Source organism: Monodelphis domestica, chromosome 2 (genome assembly GCF_027887165.1).
Source record: "Monodelphis domestica isolate mMonDom1 chromosome 2, mMonDom1.pri, whole genome shotgun sequence".
Classification (NCBI taxonomy): Eukaryota; Metazoa; Chordata; class Mammalia; order Didelphimorphia; family Didelphidae; genus Monodelphis; species Monodelphis domestica.
The window spans coordinates 176,246,582-176,267,130 of NC_077228.1; the positions used below are offsets into that span (position 1 = coordinate 176,246,582).

Below are 20,549 nucleotides of genomic sequence, written 5' to 3' on the forward strand. Positions count from 1 at the left end.
GGACTTGCACCCTTGTCTAAGATCAGTTTTCTAGCCATAACATCTAATAAAAACAAGTTAAAATGGTCCTAGAATGGAGAGGAATCATGCAGAAGTGTGGAGTACCTCAAGCCACTGGCTCTGCTTACTTTGTGATTCAGCCACCAGGAGCTGTCCAGCCCCATCCAGTGCTGAACCAGGACCAATATTCTTTGCCTCACAACTTAGAAGACCAGAATATATGGAAAGAGCCCTCTTTCTTCAAACTCTCATCAGAAAGTTAAAGTGACCTTGATTCCAGGCCACTATTTCAATAACTCTGAGGGGTCCCTGTCCTTCACACACTGAAAGTTTTTGTCTAAATGAGTCTGGAGCATGATCATGTCTGATAAATGATCAGACAATCCACTGATTTCTCCTAAGTGATTCAAATCCTTTTTTTTTTTTAATATGCAGTTAACCCCTGTCCCTGCTGCTTACATAGTCAAAATGAACTATTCAATAGCAATGATAAAAAAACATACAGATTTCTAACCGATCCCATCTTTGGGAAAGGTTATTTATCAAGATAATTGAAGAATTTCCCCTGTGAATTATATATATATCCTTTTGCCTTAGAACGAATCCAGTGTAGATGATGCCCACCCCCATTGTGTTCCTGGCAATATCCTGTTTTCAGAGAAGGGATAGTCATAAGGAATTCAATGTCTCTAATGATTTGCATTCAAGTATGGTTATTGGAAGCCACCTACAGAACAGAAGAAGAAATTTGCTGCATAGACTCTAAACCTTAAGGATATAGAGTACAGGGAGGAGATAAACATCAGGTATTAAATGTACATAATGATTTGTATTTTGATCTGGTGGTTGGAAGAGCACCTAGAGAAGAGAAGAAACTTACTGCTCAGATTCTTAACCTTGGAGTTATAGAGTTCAGGGTTCCTTAGGGCATTGAGGGTGATCATAATGACAGTCACATTTCTAAACACAAAGAAGCCAAGGTATTGATCCTTAAGGCAATGCCGGCCAGTCCCATCCACCAGAATACCAGCAAAAAAGGGAGCATAGGAAGCCAGAGTCAGCAACTAAATAGCAATGCTCACTGAAACCCCTGCATGATTCTCCATGGCAGTCTCCTGTTTCATTACAGCAGCAAAACAATACTCAGATAGCTGAAAAGGGGCAGAAAAAAAAGCCACCACACCATGAGGGATGGTGATGAAGATTAGATAGTCTATACCAAAGGGACCATGGAGTTCCAAAAGCTGGTAACCACCCATACAGAACATTCATTCCAAGATAGCAGAGGTAGTTAATCCAGAGTAACTGCAAGGATACATTTAACCAAGATTACAGTCATTTCTTTTCTCTTACCATAGCTAGAGCACTCAGTTCCCTATCCACTAATATCAGGTATTGCTCCATACAAATATTGACCAGGTTGTCGATGGGAGAAAGAATCAAGGTTGAAAAAAAGGTCATATGGTACCAGGAGATCATGGGAACCCCAAATGATGTTGTTGGATGATCCAGTAATAGCATACAGATCCAGAGGCTAGATGAGCTGGACAAAAGGTCTGACAAGGCCAGGTGGCCAAAGAGCATGAAGATGGTGTGGTAGAGATCATGGTATGCCAAGTTGACTGTGGTGACCATCCCATTGGAGACCAGAGACAGGATGCTGAAAGTTATCTGGGAAATGCCTAGTGCCAATACCAGCTGTGGGCTCCATAACTGGCTACCATTCCAAGAACAATTCCCATTCAAGGTCGTCATAGTCCCCCCCACTAATGTCATAGATCTCCACAGTCCCATACCACACTATTGCAAATGGAAGAGTAAAGCACACACACACACACACACACACACACACACACACACACACACACACACACACACACTCCCCTTTCTTTCCAGTGGCTGATTAAATTTTAACCACCTGCCCAAGAAAAATAACTGCTACCCTCCCCCACCCCTTGGTTGCTATGATAAATGCCTGGGCAAAATAGTTCTAATCATAAACCAGCAATCTGACCACAGGGAACCCTTATCAGGAACCAAAGATGTATTTTTCCATAACTGAATTGGAACAATCAAATTGATATTTTAGGTAGAAGTTTCTTTGGCAGACGAGTGTTGTCATACCTTAGAGTAAGGGTTATCAGGTCTTGAAGATGGGAGGAAAACTAAGACATCCTAATTCATTCATCATGTTTCTGCTTTCCAGTAAAGATCTGTACAGTAATATAGAAAAATAAACAAGACATCATAGAGCAAAGTAAGAGGAAGGGTTGGGTGGAGGAAACCAAGGAAGTGGTCTTGAACTCTAAATATTATCTCTTAGTGACATGGGCATTGTACCCACAGAAACTCAGGCAAACTATTATCAGGGAAATTCCTTTGCTCCCATACATCCTCGTGACTCCTAACCCAAAACATCTAATAACTCCTATAAAACCCCGAGAAGATTATCCTCCTTTGATCCTCCTTTAGATTTAAGATGGACAGAGAGATACATCTCCAGGCTACACCTCAATACTATCAGGCTGTGTCTCAGACATCTGTCTGTTCCCTAAAACTAAAGAATCTTTTATGAGGGTCATTCCCTGTGTCTCCAGGCAGACCCCAGTCAGATAGCCAAACCCCTGACCAAATGCCTGAGTGGTTACCACTCTAGAGTCATGTCCACATCATGACACAGCATCTGTTGTAAAGAGTATAAAATCCCCAGAATTGATTTGTCTGGGGAACAGCTTTTCCATACATGCTGTCCTCCCAGGGTGACAGCCTTTCCATCCATGCTGTCTTCCCAAGGAGCAGCCTTCCATCTTGCTGTCCCACCTGTACTATCCTCCTGGGCATTCTCAAAATTACTTTCTTTTTTTTTTTTGAAACCCTTACCTTCCTTCTTGGAGTCAATACTGTGTATTGGCTCCAAGGCAGAAGAGTGGTAAGGGCTAGGCAATGGGGGTCAAGTGACTTGCCCAGGGTCACACAGCTGGGAAGTGTCTGAGGCCAGATTTGAACCTAGGACCTCCCGTCTCTAGGCCTGGCTCTCAATCCACTGAGCTACCCAGCTGCCCCCCTCAAAATTACTTTTTAAATTAATAAATTTCTCTTTTATTTTTAAGCTAAGTTTCGGGGTCTTGCATTCTTGCAAAAGGTATCCTTCCTGAACCCCAGGGGTGCACCTCTTCACCCCCACAACATTAGAATCATGGAATTACTAGTATCCACAGCCAGTTAAGAATGGAGAAAGAACTGATCAAGTTTACAAGATATTTTAGCTAGCACTAAGGAAGAACCTTCCATCCACCAACTAAAGGAGAAGATAGAGAGAACCAATGAACATCAGAACTTACGGAATCTGAGCACAGACAGCAGAGGTCACTGTTGCTTCAGAAACACACATCTGACCATCTACTTCCTTGTTCCACACACACATAGTTTGTAAATATTCATAAGCACCTATTATATGCAAAGACACAGCGCTAAGTACTGATTATTCATAAATAAAAATTATACAATTACAATAAAATAATTAGTATCTCTGCCTTCACTGAGGCAGAGATAACTGGTAAGAGGGAAGACAATGACATGTACATAGATTCTTAAGATACAAAATAACTGATGTTAAGGGAAAGTTCCAGATATGTAATAGGTAAGAGAACACTTTCAGCAGGGAAGACAGGGAAGGCTTTATGGAGTAGATGAAGCCTAATCTGAGCTTCAAAGAATGATGAAGATTCTTAAAAACTACTCATAGAGGTATATAAATGTAAGGGCACATGGGTGGCCCACAACATACAGAGCTAGGCCTGGAGTCAGGAAGACATGAATTTAATCCAGCCTCAAATATTTACTAGGTGGGTGACCCTGGGCAAGTCACTTCACCCCGTTGGCCTTAGTTTCTTCATTTATAAAATGAGCTGGAGAAGGAAATGGCAAGCCACACCAGTATCTTTGCCAAGAAAACCCCAAATGGAGTCACAGAGTAGGACATGACTAAAATGACTGAAGAAGAACACATAAATGTTCTCATAAACACACAAAGAAAGTTCCTGGAGTCAGGATGACATGGGCATTGTACCCCCAGAAACTCAGGCAAACTATTATGGACAGAGAGATGTACCTCCAGGCTACACCTCAATCCTATCAGGCTACATCTCAAGATATCTGTTTGTTAAGGAATCTTTATGCCTCCAGGCAGACCCCAGTAAGATGACCACCTCACCCCACCAAATGCCTGAGTGACTAGCACTTTAGGTCACATCCACACCATGACATAGCATCTGTTGTAAAGAGTATAAAATCCCCAGAACTGGTGTCGTCTGGGGGACAACTTTTCTATCCATGCTGTCCTCATGGGGAACAGCCTTTACATCCATGCTGTCCTCCCAAGGAACTGCTCCCCATCTTGCTGTTCCACCTTGCTATCCTCCTGGCCATTTTCAACATTACCTCCTAAATTAATAAATTTCTCTTTTTGTTTTTAAGCTAAGTTTGGAGTCTTGCATTCTTGCAAAAGGTGTCCTTCCCAAACCCCAGGGGTACACATCTGCACCCCATAACATCTTGGTGCCCAATGTTTTTGGCTCTCCTGAAAGCTACTCCTGTACCCCGGATGGTCCATGAGGACACAGCTTCTCAGGTAGGAAGGAGCCTTTTCTTTGACTCCTGAAAGCCCCATCTTTTGGGTGATAAATTTGTGGGAACTCTTTCATGCTCTCTCTCCCATCAGCCCCAGATCAGTCTGGCCACTGGATTTTGGGGTCTGTCTATCGGCTTCCCCTTCTGATACTGGAAGACGTTCTGGTGTATGGGAAGTCTTGCTCGCCTCAGTGTTAAACTGAGTGCTCTTGGTTGGGCAACCTCTGTGGATGCACAATTGTTGACCCTCCGGTGTGGAATTGGCCATTCTGCATCTAAATGGGACAGAGACAGAGAATACCATGAGATTCCTTTTTGGGTGTACACTTAAAAATTGGGAAAAATGGCACTAAACAGTTTAAAGAAAAAGCAACTAATTTCTTTTTTTGTAATGTTGAATGGCCACATTACATCCTTGGTAAGCAAGAGGCATGGCCTATCCATAGCACCCTAAAATTGTAATACCATCCTCTACTTACAATTGACATTTTTTTTCAGCCTGAGGTCAAGCCAGATAGGGACTAGCCAACCCAATTAAGACAAAGGGAGAAGCATGCTTGCAGGCCTCTCCTATTGGGAAAAGATCAAGTCTAAGCAGCCTGAGAGAAAATTCAGTGGGATTTTGTTTGTTTGTTTTCTCTCATGTTAAATAGCTGAGCAATATCAAGGGGAAAAAATGAGGAAATTGGCTTTTTGTTACCCTAACTTCTAACACCAGGTGGCAATTGGACATATTTTATGGACAGAAGCCCCTTACCTTTTAGCTTTTATCCCCTCATTAGGCTCCCAGTTCTCCAAACCCTACTCTTTACTTGGATTTTTTTTTTTAATATTTTTTTATATATATTTTATTTGATCATTTCCAAGCATTATTCGTTAAAGACATAGATCATTTTCTTTTCCTCCCCCCCCCACCTCCCATAGCCGACGCGTAAGTCCACTGGGCATTAGATGTTTTCTTGATTTGAACCCATTGCTTTGTTGATAGTATTTGCATTAGAGTGTTCATTTAGAGTCTATCCTCTGTCATGTCCCCTCAACCTCTGTATTCAGGCAGTTGCTTTTTCTCGGTGTTTCCACTCCCATAGTTTATCCTTTGCTTATGAATGGTGTTTTTTTCTCCTGGGTCCCTGCAAGTTGTTCAGGGACATTACACCACCACCAATGGAGAAGTCCATTACGTTCGATGATACCACAGTGTGTTTGTCTCTGTGTACAATGTTCTCCTGGTTCTGCTCCTCTCGCTCTGCATCACTTCCTGGAGGTTGTTCCAGTCTCCATGGAACTTCTCCACTTTATTATTCCTTTTAGCACAATAGTACTCCATCACCAACATATACCACAGTTTGTTCAGCCATTCCCCAATTGATGGGCATCCCCTCATTTTCCAGTTTTGGGCCACCACAAAGAGCGCAGCTATGAATATTTTTGTACAAGTCTTTGTGTCCATTATCTCTTTGGGGTACAGACCCAGCAGTGCTATGGCTGGGTCAAAGGGTAGATATTCTTTTAGCACCCTTTGGGCATAGTTCCAGATTGCCCTCCAGAATGGTTGGATCAGTTCACAGCTCCACCAGCAATGAATTAATGTCCCTATTTTGCCACACCCCCTCCAGCATTCATTACTTTCCTTTGCTGTTATGTTAGCCAATCTGCTAGGTGTGAGGTGATACCTCAGAGTTGTTTTGATTTGCATCTCTCTGATTATAAGAGATGTAGAACACTTCTTCATGTGCTTGTTAATAGTTTTGATTTCTTTATCTGAGAACTGCCTATCCATTTCCCTTGCCCATTTATCAATTGGAGAATGGCTTGATTTTGTGTACAATTGATTTAGTTCTTTATAAATATGAGTAATTAAACCTTTGTCAGAGGTTTCTATGAAGATTTTTTCCCAATTTGTTGTTTCCCTTCTGATTTTAGTTATATTGGTTTTGTTTGTACAAAAGCTTTTTAGTTTGATGTAGTCAAAATTATTTATTTTACATTTTGTGATTCTTTCTATATCTTGCTTGGTTTTAAAGCCTTTCCCCTCCCAAAGGTCTGACATGTATACTATTCTGTGTTTACCCAATTTACTTATGGTTTCCTTCTTTATGTTTAAGTCACTCACCCATTTTGAATTTATCTTGGTGTAGGGTGTGAGGTGTTGATCTATTCCTAGTCTCTCCCACACTGTCTTCCAATTTTCCCAGCAGTTTTTATCGAATAGTGGATTTTTGTCCCAAAAGCTGGGATCTTTGGGTTTATCGTATACTGTCTTGCTGAGGTCGCTTTCCCCCAGTCTATTCCACTGATCTTCCTTTCTGTTTCTTAGCCAGTACCAAATTGTTTTGATGACTGCTGCTTTGTAATATAGTTTTAGGTCAGGGACTGCAAGGCCCCCATCATATGTGTTTTTTTTCATTATTTCCCTGGATATCCTTGATCTTTTGTTCTTCCAAATGAACTTTGTTATGGTTTTTTCTAAATCAGTGAAGAAGTATTTTGGTAGTTCAATGGGTATGGCACTAAATAGATAAATAAGTTTGGGTAGGATGATCATTTTTATTATATTGGCTCGTCCTATCCATGAGCAGTTAATGTTTTTCCATTTGTTCAAGTCTAGTTTTAGTTGTGTGGCGAGTGTTTTGTAGTTGTGTTCATATAGTTCCTGTGTTTGTCTTGGGAGATAGATTCCTAGGTATTTTATTTTGTCTAAGGTGATTTTGAATGGGATTTCTCTTTCTAGTTCTTGCTGCTGAGCTGTGTTGGAGATATATAGAAAAGCTGATGATTTATGTGGGTTTATTTTGTATCCTGCAACTTTGCTAAAGTTGTTGATTATTTCAATTAGCTTTTTGGTTGAATCTCTAGGATTCTTTAAGTAGACCATCATGTCATCCGCAAAGAGTGATAACTTGGTCTCCTCCTTGCCTATTTTGATGCCTTCAATTCCTTTATCTTCTCTAATTGCTACTGCTAGTGTTTCTAGTACAATGTCAAATAGTAGAGGTGATAATGGGCATCCTTGTTTCACTCCTGATCTTATTGGGAATGCATCTAGTTTATCCCCATTGCAGATGATATTAGCTGTTGGTTTTAGATATATACTGTTTATTATTTTTAGGAATGACCCTTCTATTCCTATGCTTTCTAGTGTTTTTAATAGGAATGGGTGTTGTATTTTATCAAAGGCTTTTTCTGCATCTATTGAGATAATCATGTGGTTCTTGCTAGTTTGCTTGTTGATGTGGTCAATTATGTGGATGGTTTTCCTAATGTTGAACCAGCCCTGCATCCCTGGTATGAATCCTACTTGATCATGGTGAATGATCCTTCTGATCACTTGCTGGAGTCTTTTTGCTAGTATCCTATTTAAGATTTTTGCATCTATATTCATTAGGGAGATTGGCCTATAGTTTTCTTTCTCTGTTTTTGACCTGCCTGGTTTTGGAATCAGTACCATGTTTGTGTCGTAAAAGGAGTTTGGTAGAACTCCCTCTTTGCTTATTATGTCAAATAGTTTGTGTAGTATTGGGATTAACTGTTCTCTGAATGTTTGATAGAATTCACAGGTGAATCCATCAGGCCCTGGGGATTTTTTCTTAGGAAGTTCTTTGATGGCTTGTTGGATTTCAATTTCTGATATGGGATTATTTAGGAATTCTATTTCCTCTTCTGTTGGTCTAGGCAGTTTGTATTTTTGTATATATTCATCCATTTCTCCTAAATTGGTGTATTTATTGCCATGTAATTGGGCAAAGTAATTTCTAATGATTGCCTTAATTTCCTCTTCATCAGAGGTGCTGTCCCCCTTTTCATCTTTAATGCTGTGAATTTGCTTTTCTTCCTTCCTTTTTTTAATTAGATTGACCAGTACCTTGTCTATTTTGTTTGTTTTTTCAAAGTACCAGCTTCTTGTCTCATTTATTAAATCAATAGTTCTATCACTTTCGATTTTATTAATTTCTCCCTTAATTTTTAGGATTTCTAATTTGGTTTTCTGCTGGGGGTTTTTAATTTGATCACTTTCCAGTTTTTTCATTTGCATTTCCAATTGATTGATCTCTGCTCTCCCTTGTTTGTTAATATAAGCATTCAGGGATATGAATTTACCTCTGATTACTGCTTTGGCTGCATCCCAAAAGGTTTGAAAGGATGTTTCGCCATTGTCATTTTCCTCGATGAAATTATTAATTGTTTCTATGATTTCTTCTTTAACTAAACGGTTTTGGAGTATCATATTGTTTAATTTCCAATTGGTTTTAGATTTGGTTTCCCATGTACCATTACTAATCATTATTTTTATTGCCTTGTGATCTGAGAAGGCTGCATTCATTATTTCTGCTTTTCTGCATTTGTGTGCTATGTTTCTGTGACCTAATGTATGGTCAATTTTTGTGAATGTGCCATGTGGTGCTGAGAAGAAGGTGTATTCCTCTTTATCCCTATTTATTTTTCTCCATATGTCTATTAATTCTAATTTTTATAAGATTTCATTCACTTCTTTTACCTCTTTCTTATTTATTTTTTGATTTGATTTATCTAAATTTGATAATGGTTGGTTTAAGTCTCCCACTAGTATGGTTTTATTGTCTATTTCTTCCTTCAATTCTCCTAGTTTCTCCATTAGAAATTTGGGTGCTATATTATTTGGTGCATACATATTGATTAATGATATTTCCTCATTGTCTATAGTCCCTTTTAACAAAATATAATTACCTTCCCTATCCCTTTTGATCAGGTCTATTTTTGCATTGGCTTTATCGGATATCATGATTACCACTCCTGCCTTCTTTCTATCAGTTGAAGCCCAGAAGGTCTTACTCCATCCTTTAATTCTGACCTTGTGGGTGTCAACCCGCCTCATGTGTGTTTCTTGAAGACAACATATGGTAGGGTTTTGGATTCTAATCCATTCTGCTATTCGTCTACGTTTTATGGGTGAGTTCATCCCATTCACGTTCAAAGTTATGATTGTCATTTGTGGACTCCCTGGCATTTTGATTGCCTTCCCTAATTCTAACCTATTCTTCTTCGGCTCTACCTTTTAGTCCAGTGATTTACTTTGAAACAGTCCCCCTTGTCCCCTCCCTTGATGTTTCCCTTTTTAGTCCTTCCCTTTTTGTTCCCTCCCCTTCCCCCCTCTCTTTCCCTCCCTTTTTGTTCTCCCTCTCCCCCTCCCCCCCTTGGTTTTCCCTTCTCCTTACCCTTGTTGGGTAAGATAGAATTCAAGATCCCAATGGATCTGGATGTTTTTCCCTCTCAGAGTTGATTTCCCTGAGATTGAGGTTTAAGTAAATCCCCCCCCCTCTTCCTCTCCTTCTTATAGGAGTTTTCTTCCCCTCCCCTTCCCATATGAATCTTTGTGTGAGAATGATTATTCTATTTGGTCTTTCTTTTACCCCCTATTTATACATTACATTTTCCCCACATATTAGTATACATAGGTTGATATAAATGTAGTCCTTATAGAAGAGAGTTTGAGTAAAAGAAGAAGATAACATTTTCCCCTTTCCTTAATATTTACCTTTTCAGGTATTCCTTGCTCTTTGATTTTCGGTATCAAACTTTCCACAGAGCTCTGGTCTTTTCTTTGCAAAAAGTTGGAAGTCTTCTATTTTGTTGAATGCCCATACTTTCCCTTGGAAGTATATAGTCAGTTTTGCTGGGTAGCTGATTCTTGGTTGGAGACCCAGCTCTCTTGCCTTTCTGAAGATCATGTTCCATGCCTTACGATCATTCAGAGTAGAACTTGCAAGGTCTTGTGTGACCCTGATTGGCATTCCTTTATATCTAAATTGTCTTTTTCTGGCTTCCTGTAGGATTTTTTCTTTTGTTTGATAGCTTTGGAATTTGGCAATTACATTCCTGGGAGTTGTCTTTTGGGGGTTTAGTGTAGAAGGTGTTCTGTGGGCTCTGTCAGTGGCTGTATTGCCCCCTTGTTCTAGAATCTCTGGGCAATTTTCTTTGATTATATCTTGTATCACCATGTCCAGTTTGGTGTTTATTTCTGGCTTTTCTGGGAGTCCAATTATTCTTAAATTATCCCTTCTCCCCCTATTTTCCAGATCTATCACCTTGTCGGTGAGATATTTTATGTTCTCTTCTAATTTCTTGGTATTTTGGCTTTGCTTTATTGATTCTTGCTCTTTTACACGATCGTTGTCTTCCAGCTGCCTGATTCTGGCCTTTAAAGCCTGGTTTTCTTTTACAGTTTGGTCAAACTGGTTTTGTAGATGCGTGAATTTCTTTTGCATTATTTCCAACTTTTCCTCCCAGAAGGCTTCCATCTTTTTGGTCATTTCTGATTCAAATTCTTCATAGGTTTGTGGAGAGTTTCCATTTCCTTTGGAAGGTTTTGGAGCATTTTCTTTTATATTATCTTCTATCTGCTCTGTATTTTGTATTTTGGCTCCATAGAATGTGTCCAAAGTCGCCCCTTTCTTCTTATTTTTCTTGGTATTTTGGGGCTTCTGTGCTTCTGTGGAGTTTTCCATCTCTGAATGTGGAGGATTGGTTTTTCTTGTCTCTGTCTGGTGTTCAGAGGCTTTAGTCCTGGGCAGATGGTTCTATGACTTTCCCTGGGTTAAACTGAATATGCCTCACTGGAACTGGAATGGAAGGGTCGGACCACGTTGCTTTCAGGAAGTTGCCTTCAGAATTGCTGGCCGTGAGGCTGTTTCGTCAGCCTGCGGGGGGGGGATGGGCTGCAGCTAGCCCAAGCTCTGAGGGCAAGGACTTTCACTGAGACTTGGATAGCAGGATCCAGCCCGTGAGGCTGTCTTGCCCGCCCTGAGGGTTGCTGTTGTTTCGACCAGCTCTCTGCAGCGGAAGCCCCAGGCAGTAACTTTCACAGGGACTGTAGAAGGCCCTGAGGGTTCTGCTCTCTGAGCCCAGCCGGCAGGGCTGCGGCTTCCGGGAGCCTTGGACTCTGCGCTCCTACCCCTGAGGTCCGAGGGATCTCGGGTTCTGGCTTTTGAGGGGAGCCGTACCTTTTGAACCGGGTCCAGGTCCAGGAGGAGGGTTCCCAGGGTCTGTGCTGTTGATCGTTTTGAATTTCGGCGCCTTAGGAGCTTATAGTTTGAGATCGGTCGGGAAGGTTTTTCCGGAGATCTGAACTTGAGCTTTCTCTAAGCCACCATCTTAACCGGAAGAAGCAGGACTTGTAGTTTTTAATGTAACAGATTCTAATTACACTTTATGATCCAAAGTATACTTGTTTCCTATTGTGAGTTTAAGACCACCAGTTTATAGGCACTAGGGCTTGCTCAAATTGATTTAGCACAAGCAACAGAGATTAGAATCATATAGTTGAGGATATAACAAAATTATAATATATGGTGCTACCAGATTAAGGATGGTTAGCACCAAGTGAGGGAATTATTTAAAAATTTATCCAAATGTGCCCTAATTTCCAATCCCTTCGGAGAGATGAGTGATAGGAAACTGCAAAGGAACATATTAGAAGTCCTTTCATTGACAAAGGGCCACATAGACAAACATTACCAGCTTCTCATAGCGAAGTTTCTCTATGTTCTAGCCATGGATGCTTTGATTACTGCTTAGAAAATTAGTTATCTATCCAGATTATAATGACAATATTAATTCATTTCCTTCTTAATTTGTATTTGTATCACTTCTAAATTGGTTATTTAAAATTTGGGGGTAGCCAGAATTTCAGGCCAGGTCCACTTAATACTAAGTGCCTAATGTGATAATAAATTCCTCCTGCTATAATTTTTTCCTGAACTTGCCTAATTTTAGGGGTGAAGCCCTAAAAATTTTCCCCCCTTTCAACAACCTACTATGCAAGGCATATGACAAATATTTTCTTATTGGATTCTCAAAACCTACTTGTGGTCAGGGAGGGGATGCTGTTATTATCCCTATTTTTCAGAGGAGGAAACTAAGTCATATGGAGGTTGCTTGACTTGTCCTGGATTATACAGCTAGTAAGTATCTGAGACTAAATTTAAACTTGTCTTCTTGACCCCAGGTTCAATGTTCTGTTTACTGGGCCACCTAGTTTCTGTGAAAGAGGAATTGGGAAAGTATGCAAAAGCCAGAGAGAAAGCAAGCAGCAAGACAAGAAGCAACAGAGTGATGACTTGACTCAGTCAAATCAAGATTCTGATTTGGAATGTTACCGGAAAGACAGTTTGGAGCCAAACCAACTGAATTCTGGACTTGGCTGATGGTGGTTGCCTTTGAATCAGGGTCCTGACTGATTTCCTGATTGCCTTTGAATCAGGGAAGGAAGAAGCTGGGTTTATCTCTGGGACTTGGGATAATCAAGCTGGAGGTGGCCTAGTGACTTTGAAGGCAGAAGAGGAAGAAGGACAATAGTCCATATATCTCTCTAACTTGTACTGTTGGTGATAGTGACTGAAATACTAGACCTATTAACCATTCTCTTAATATCCTCCAATCTAAGGCTAATTATAGAATTAGCGAAACCCCCAACCCTCTTACTTCCATCCTCCATCTCTTCCTGTCTTCCCCCAAAAAACCCTTACTTAAGATAAAAAAGATAGTGTTTTCCTTTGAAACATCATTAACTCACTCTGACTGATTTAGAAATCAGAAGAACAAGGGAAGGGGAAGTTGAAGAGAAGAAGAGGAGAGGAAGGAAGGCTGAAGAAGAGTGAGGAAAAGGGAGAAAGGGAGGTATATAGGGAGGAGGATAGGCAAAAGAAGATAACTACCTGATTTATTAGTTATCATTTACCCATCAGATATACCTCCTCAATATTATCTATTACAACTCCTCTGGATCTAAAGGAGGAATAATTAAAACTATAAACTATACTATATATCTATACAAATATCAATGTTGATAACCAAGTGCTCTCATGTTTACAATTTCATTATAGTTTCTTAAGGTAGGCTCTAATACAGTGATGGGCAAACTTTTGAGCTTGGTGTGTCAAAATTTGCCAAAAAAACAAGCATAGCTCGGGTGGTGTGTCACTTTGAGAAAAAAACCATAATTTCATGATATTTATAATTTAAATAACAAAATGCATAATTGTAATATATAACTGTATTTAATAAACCAAAAACTAATTATTTATCACTTAGTGACTTCTTTGTTCATCTGTCAGTTGGTTTCTTTTGTTGGTCTTGATATTATTTAACTTGTCTGGGATGCCATGAACTAAGATAAGTGAGGGGGAGGGGGCATTCTTTAACTAATCTGCCTATTAGTGACTTTTTTGTTGCTGAATTTCATTAGCTAAATCTGCAATTAAAGGTTGGTATTTTGTACACTTCAAGCCCAAGCAAGCTCTACTAACTTTATCTGTCAATCAGTTTCTTTTGTTGGTTTTGATATTATTTAACACTGAGAATAAGGTCTTACAAAAGTACATAGAAGGAAAAATTGTGAGTAAAAAACCATTGCTATATTTTTCAGGGTGCTAAAAGTGTCTGATAATGGGTTCTAGGCACTCCTCTGTTGCATGTGGGCCAGAGCCCCTCCAAGTATTTCTCCAGCCTGGCTCTGCCCCACCCCACCCCTTCGCAGCCAGTCTGCCACCTGGCATGTGCCACCAGCTGCTCGCCCCCTGTGGCCAGCATGTGGAGCAACCCTCCCCCTGGGCCAGGCCAGGGCATGGCCATGGCCATGGCTGTGCGTGCATGGCTCCCCGGGTGGCTTCTGGGCCCTGAGGCGTGCTGAGCCCACATATAGCCATGTGTCATTGAAAATGGCTATGTGTGTCAGTGCTGACACACTTGTGATAGGTTCGCCATCATGGCTCTAATATAAGTTAGACAAAGCAGATAATTATTATCCACTTTTTGCAAATGAGAAAACTGAGATCAGAGAGGTCAAGGTGGTATGGGACTCTGGGTTTCCTTTTATACCCCAAATTCCACAAGTAGAAAATTCTTTCTCTTCCTTGTTATTCTTGTGATGCTGAGGAAAAGGTGACTTTGGGCCTTAGAGACTCATGATAAGGTAATAACCCCGAGAGAAATATTCCTTGGAAACTCCCCTAGATTTTGAGATGGACACAGAGATACAACTCCTGGCTATGCTTTGATACCATCAGGTTGTATCTAAGACAACTGCTTGCCCCCTAAACTATGCCAGTCACCCCTTGTGTCTTGGGACATAAACCCTGGTCAGATAACAAATATCCCCTACTCTTGACTAACCTCATTCCATTCCCTTCTCTAATCATATAGCACCTGTTGACAATAGGGTATAAAAAACCCAGAATCCATCTTCTCTAGGAAGCAGTGCTCACTCTTGCGCCTATTCTCCCAGGTACTTCAACATTAATTCCAAATTAATAAAATTCTCTTTATTTTTAAGCTAAGTTATGGAGTCTTGCACTCTTGTAAAGGGCACCTGTCCCAAACCCCAGGGGTTCACCTCAAGCTCCCAGCAACAAAGAGACTTATCCAAGGTTACATAGCTAGCAAGTATCACATAGTAGCAAGTACCTGAAATTAGACCCTAGAGTTTCTGAGCCCCTGTCCAGTGATATGAACAGAAAAGAGAAAAAGAGAAAGGGGTGGAAGGGGCAAAGGACCAAAGAAGGTAAAAAATATAGAAGACAAGGAATCTACTCAAAACCCACTAATCATGCTCTAGTTCCAATTGGGTCCCTCAGCTTAAGGATACCACCTCTTTGAAAACTCTTACACAAAACTAAACAGTCTATCTCTTTCTCCATGATCCATGGACATAGCCCTTTCTAATTACACTGTACAGTATTATGAGTAAGGTAGCTCTATATCACTTGGATAGTGTGAAGATTAAATTTAACTCTCCCCTGATTATAAAAATGAAAATACCTAACTCTCCCCTGATTGTGAAGATTTAAATTGTAACCGAGGCCTGTTTTTAGATTTTAATCACCAGAAGTATAAACATCCTACTTAAAAGCACAAGTATGAAGATCTGCCCATTTTAGATCTAATCACCAAAGATATAAACACCCTATTTCACATATTAAGTGGGAAGTCTGTGACCCATGTGTGAAATAGTGGGTGACAAATCAAAAATCAACTGACTGCCCCTGGGCAATCCTAAAACAAAGAATCAACTGTGATTGGTAGAAGTAAAATTAGGGGAAGACACAGGAAGTGACACAAAGGAAGCATCTTTAAAAGGAGCTGTTACTTCCTGTGAGAGAGAATTCTTCATTCTTTGATCTGCTGACTGGACCTGAGATCCTGTTCCTGACTGGACTGACACATGGTGAGTGAAAAGCTGACTCTTAACTGCTGGTTTTTCTCTGAAGAGACTGGCCTCAGGAAAGAACTATCCTCTTGAGAAACTTCCCAGGTCCTCGGCTTTGCTGAGGCCAACTGAAACTAACTCTCCCTACCTGTGTGTGTGTGGGGGGAGGGGAGGCTGGAGTGGAGATAAATTACTAAGTGCTTAGGCTAGATATCTTACCTTATCCTCTCTGATTTCTTACTTCACTCTTTCTACATTTTGTAAGTAAATTTTAAAATAAAATCTCTTTGGAATTAATTAAATTCCTGGTGACTACTCTTAAATAATCAAGTCCAACCCTTTCAAAAAATAACCCCCTTTCCCCTTTCCCCCCCTTATAATGGGTAACAGCCCAAGCCTGCAACGATTATCCCTGGAGCTGATCAGAACCTACTGTCCTCAGGATAAAATATCAAGGTAGGGGAGAAAGAGAAATGGGTAACTGTTAATATTTAGGGGCAACAGATGAGAACAGATTTCAGAGATAAGAATGAGAAATAAAGTAAAAATCCTTAGAGTGACCCATCTAAGAGCTAGAGTCACTCCTCTAGAGTTATGGATAGAGGAACAGAGTGAACTCTAAAGCCAGGGCACAGAGTGACTACTTTTTCTCAGGCAATGAAGAGACAACTTTATGGGATGATTCTGCCTCACACTACTTCCCTAGAATAATTCCAAACTCCCAGGAATTCTGACAACCTCATTTCAGCCAAGAGTTCTACAGTTCTCTCTCACTTTCCATCTCAATTAACTTGAGATACAAAGGGAAAAAATGGGAAGGTTTATCCCTTATTCATGCATACATTTGGAAGTTATTATTAAGGAGTAACTCTGAGGCTTGCTAGAGAAACCCAACTCAGGGGGACTGCCCCTCTCCTTCCCTAATTCAGGCCTAAGGCTCCCTAGGAGGGGCAGTTCTATGGAAGAAATGTTGACATTGGGTTTTTTTCCATTTGAATAAGTTTATTTAGTCAATTTAGAACATTATTCCTTGGTTACACTAATCACATTATTTCCCTCCCTCCCCTCTACCCACTCTTTCTCCCCCCCCTCCAGCCAACACTCAATTTCATTGGATATTACTTGTGTCCTTGATCAGAACCTATTTCCATGTTGTTGTTTACACTAGGATGTTCATTTAGAGTCTACAAGAAATGTTGATATTGGGCAAAAGGTCCTGAAAAAACCCCCTCAGTCTCCTGACAAAGGTCCATGAGACCACCTGGCTTACTAAAGGCACAATTCCCAAGAGAGAGATAGGAGCTTGAAAGGCAGCCTGACACCCTATAAGTCTTATTGCTAGAAGAATGCTTATACACATTTTTTTGGAAGATAAATAGTCAGGGTAGAAATAAGGAATGGATTCTGAGATTGAAGGAAGAGAAGAAGTGGAGAAATTCTCTCTTACTCTGGCTCCTTCACTGGATTTTTGTGTAGAGGGCAGGAATGAATTCTCACCTGCAAATAGACTTCCTGGAAATGTCTCATATGAGGGCCTGATCCTGTGCTACTTCTAGATTGTAGTGGTGGTTAGTTGTCTTTTATTCCAAGACTAGAGCTCTTTATTATTGAGTTGCAATAGCTACCATTTATATAAGCTTACAAAGCACTTTTCATAAATCTCATTTTATCCCCACCTGGGATGTGGGAGCTTTTAGAGATGAGATAAGCAGGCTAAGTGATTTCCCCAGGATTAGATTTAATAAGTGAGGGAGGACTTGAGTCTTCCTGATTCTAAGTCTAGCATTCTGTCCACTAAATGACCTAAGGTTGCATTTACTTGAAGGGCTGTCATGGAGAAACCCATTTTATTTTGTTTGGAGTTGGATGATGTCAACACACTATCTTACTAAGTATTTGACTCCACTGGACTAGAGTAGAATTCAGTAAGAGGAAGATACCAGAGACTGAGGAAGCAGAAAAGGGTATTTTAATGCATTCCTCTCAGCAGAATATGCATGTATGAGGGAATCCCTCTCCAAATGAGAGGAGCCCCATAAATACAAAAATTAGCCAACTTTTTATTGTTTCAAAGATGAAGTAGAGAAAAAGAAAAAATAATATTATTCTTGGGGGACAGGTGTTAACAGCAAATTCTTGACAATAAATCCTTGGAGTGAGTTTTGGGGTCTTAGGTAGATATGCTGATAATAGTGATCTAATCTAGAAATCTCTGGTTTGATACTGAGTCAAAATAAGGCACCTAAGTCACTGAAAAGTTTGAAAAAAAGGATACAGGAGAACTTAACTTCTCTGGATGCATATCAATATAGAAATGAGTCTGATCATCAGGACAGAAGATAATGAAGGACATGGTAACTTGAATAGTTTTCAGAAATCCACCAAATACTCTGCATAGCTAGAAATATTAAGACTTTTAGGTTGCCAGGAAGTTATGTCAGCAAAGCTAGGGCCAATCAGGTATAGGGAGCAGCTTTGCCTTGAAAAGATTTATTCTTAATGCTACATCATTTGATTTTTAATATTGCTCTGTAAAACTGCATTTTATGTCCAAGCCTTTTCTCCATTTCTTTGTCCTAACTGACCTAGGAGTGTACCTTATATTCCTTGCCCCAAGGTATCTTCTAAAATTAGAATAACTAAGATTGATAATATAAATTCCATCCTTAATTAAATTAATTTTGGCCAAATATTGCCAGTGTGGCATGTTTATATCCATGATTTCTTCCATTAGGATGAATGATGGAAGTCAAACATAACCAGACTGCCATAACTTGATTTTTTTCACCTAGATCACTAAGGATATTGGAATACTGTGATTAGGCATGCAATTTCCCCCTCTATTATGAGTGCATCAGGGAAAGACTGGAAAATGTTAGCTCACCTCCTCATAAAGTATCTATCAATTAGAAGTGTTTTGGGCTATCTAGGTAAAGGCTGAATAATTAGCCTTCAGAATTGTATTTCAATGATTCAATGAATAAATTATCTTTGATCACCAAGAGAGATTATGGACCAATAATTAATTGATTATTTCTGGCCTAATCAATAAAATGACTTTTCTTTCCCAGAACCCAGTCTTGGAATTTTTATTCATCAGAGTCTCATTGTTGTTGTTGAGTCATGTCTGACTATTCATTTCCCCTTGTGAAATTTTCTTGGCAAAGATATGGAGTGATGTGGCATTTCCTTCTCCAGCTTATCTGGCAAATTAGGAAACCAAGGCAAACAGGGTTTAGTCATTTGCCCATCCCAGAAGATGGGAAAGAAAAGTGAAGTGGTCCTTCATAAATAACAGCCCACAATGCCTTACCCTGTTACAGATAAACATTTCAATGAGGTTGAGTGAAAAGAAACAAATTAAGTATGGATATAATAAATATCAAGAGATTGACAGGTGGCCTACAGGGTGCCCACCTACTGAATTAACAGACTAGCACATGACAGGAAGAAGTAATGTGGGAAGAGCACTGGATTTAGAGTCAGATGAGGCTAATACTTCTACTTACTAACTTTATGAAATTAAACAATTTGCTTAATCTCTTCAGGACTGTTTGTTCATTTGAAAATAGAAGAGTTGACTTCTACTTCTAAAAGGTAAGAAAAATTGCAGAGTAAAGAAAAAATGCTCCAAGCTCACCCAAACCCACCTTCAAACAACTTCAAAAACAAAAAGACTAAAAAAGTGCCTCAAAATGAACTCTGGAACAGCAGAATGAACAAAAGACAGAGTGAAAAGACACCCAAGACAATTTAGAAAGACCACATGTCTCATTGAGATAAGAGAGGAAAACAATCCAGGGCATGTAGCACTTGGGGGAACTAGCAGTAAGGAAAGGGTAATCTAGTTTAATATAGCTAAATCCAGCTCAGGTGGCATCTGGACAAGACAGGTGCAAGCATCCCCAAAGCAAGCCAAACAGGCCACCCTTTAAAAGTGCATATTGTAATATATGTTGGTGATGGAATACTAAAGTGTTGTAAGGAATGATGATCTGGAGTATTTCTAAATGAACTGGGAGAATTTCAATGAACTGATGCAGAATGAAACAAACAGAACCAGGAGATCATTGTACCCAGAAAGTAAAATATAGTGGAATAATCCAATGTAATGGACTTTGCTACTAGTAGCAATGCAATAAGCCAGGACAATCCTGAAGGACTTATGGGAAAGAATGCTAAACATATTGAGAGAAAGAACTATGGGAGTAGAAATGCAAAATAAGAACATATGACATCCCTTATCACATGTACATATGAGTATGTGACTTGGGGTTTAGGCTTTAAAAGATTGCTCTATAGCAAAAACGAATATAGAAATAGGTATCAAGTGATAACATTTGTACAATCCAGTAAAATTGCTTGTTGGTTCTGGGAGGAGGGAGAGAAGGGGGAGAGAGAAGAGGGGGGGAAAGAAAATGAATCATGTAAACATGGAAAAAAATATTTAAAAATTAAAATTAAAGCAAAAAAAAGTGCATACTACAAGACCCAAAGACAGCCAGAAAGATGCTAAGTACTGGAGCAGACCATAATACAATCCTAGGACAGTACTCCCTATATCCAGGAAACAGAGTTGAAATAAGTAAATAAAATAAAAACAAATAGACAAAGTTATGAAGAAAAATTAGCAAAAGGCAAAGAAAAAAAAATCTGACCATAGAAAGTTACTTTAGGTGACAGGGAGGATAAAATTGCAAATGCAAAAATGTACAATGTAAAAACAGAAACAGGTGAAGCT

General features: G+C 39.7%; 1 long non-coding RNA gene across 1 annotated transcript in view; it reads left to right on the forward strand.

The window, feature by feature from the left end:
- Positions 1-15,771: 15,771 nt before the first annotated feature.
- The window catches only part of LOC103101793 (uncharacterized), a 29,282-nt gene continuing 24,504 nt past the window's right edge, over positions 15,772-20,549 (forward strand). The window contains exons 1-2 of the long non-coding RNA XR_008915938.1: positions 15,772-15,826; positions 19,357-19,405. This is a non-coding gene — a long non-coding RNA (uncharacterized LOC103101793). The remainder of the gene's footprint in view (positions 15,827-19,356; positions 19,406-20,549) is intronic.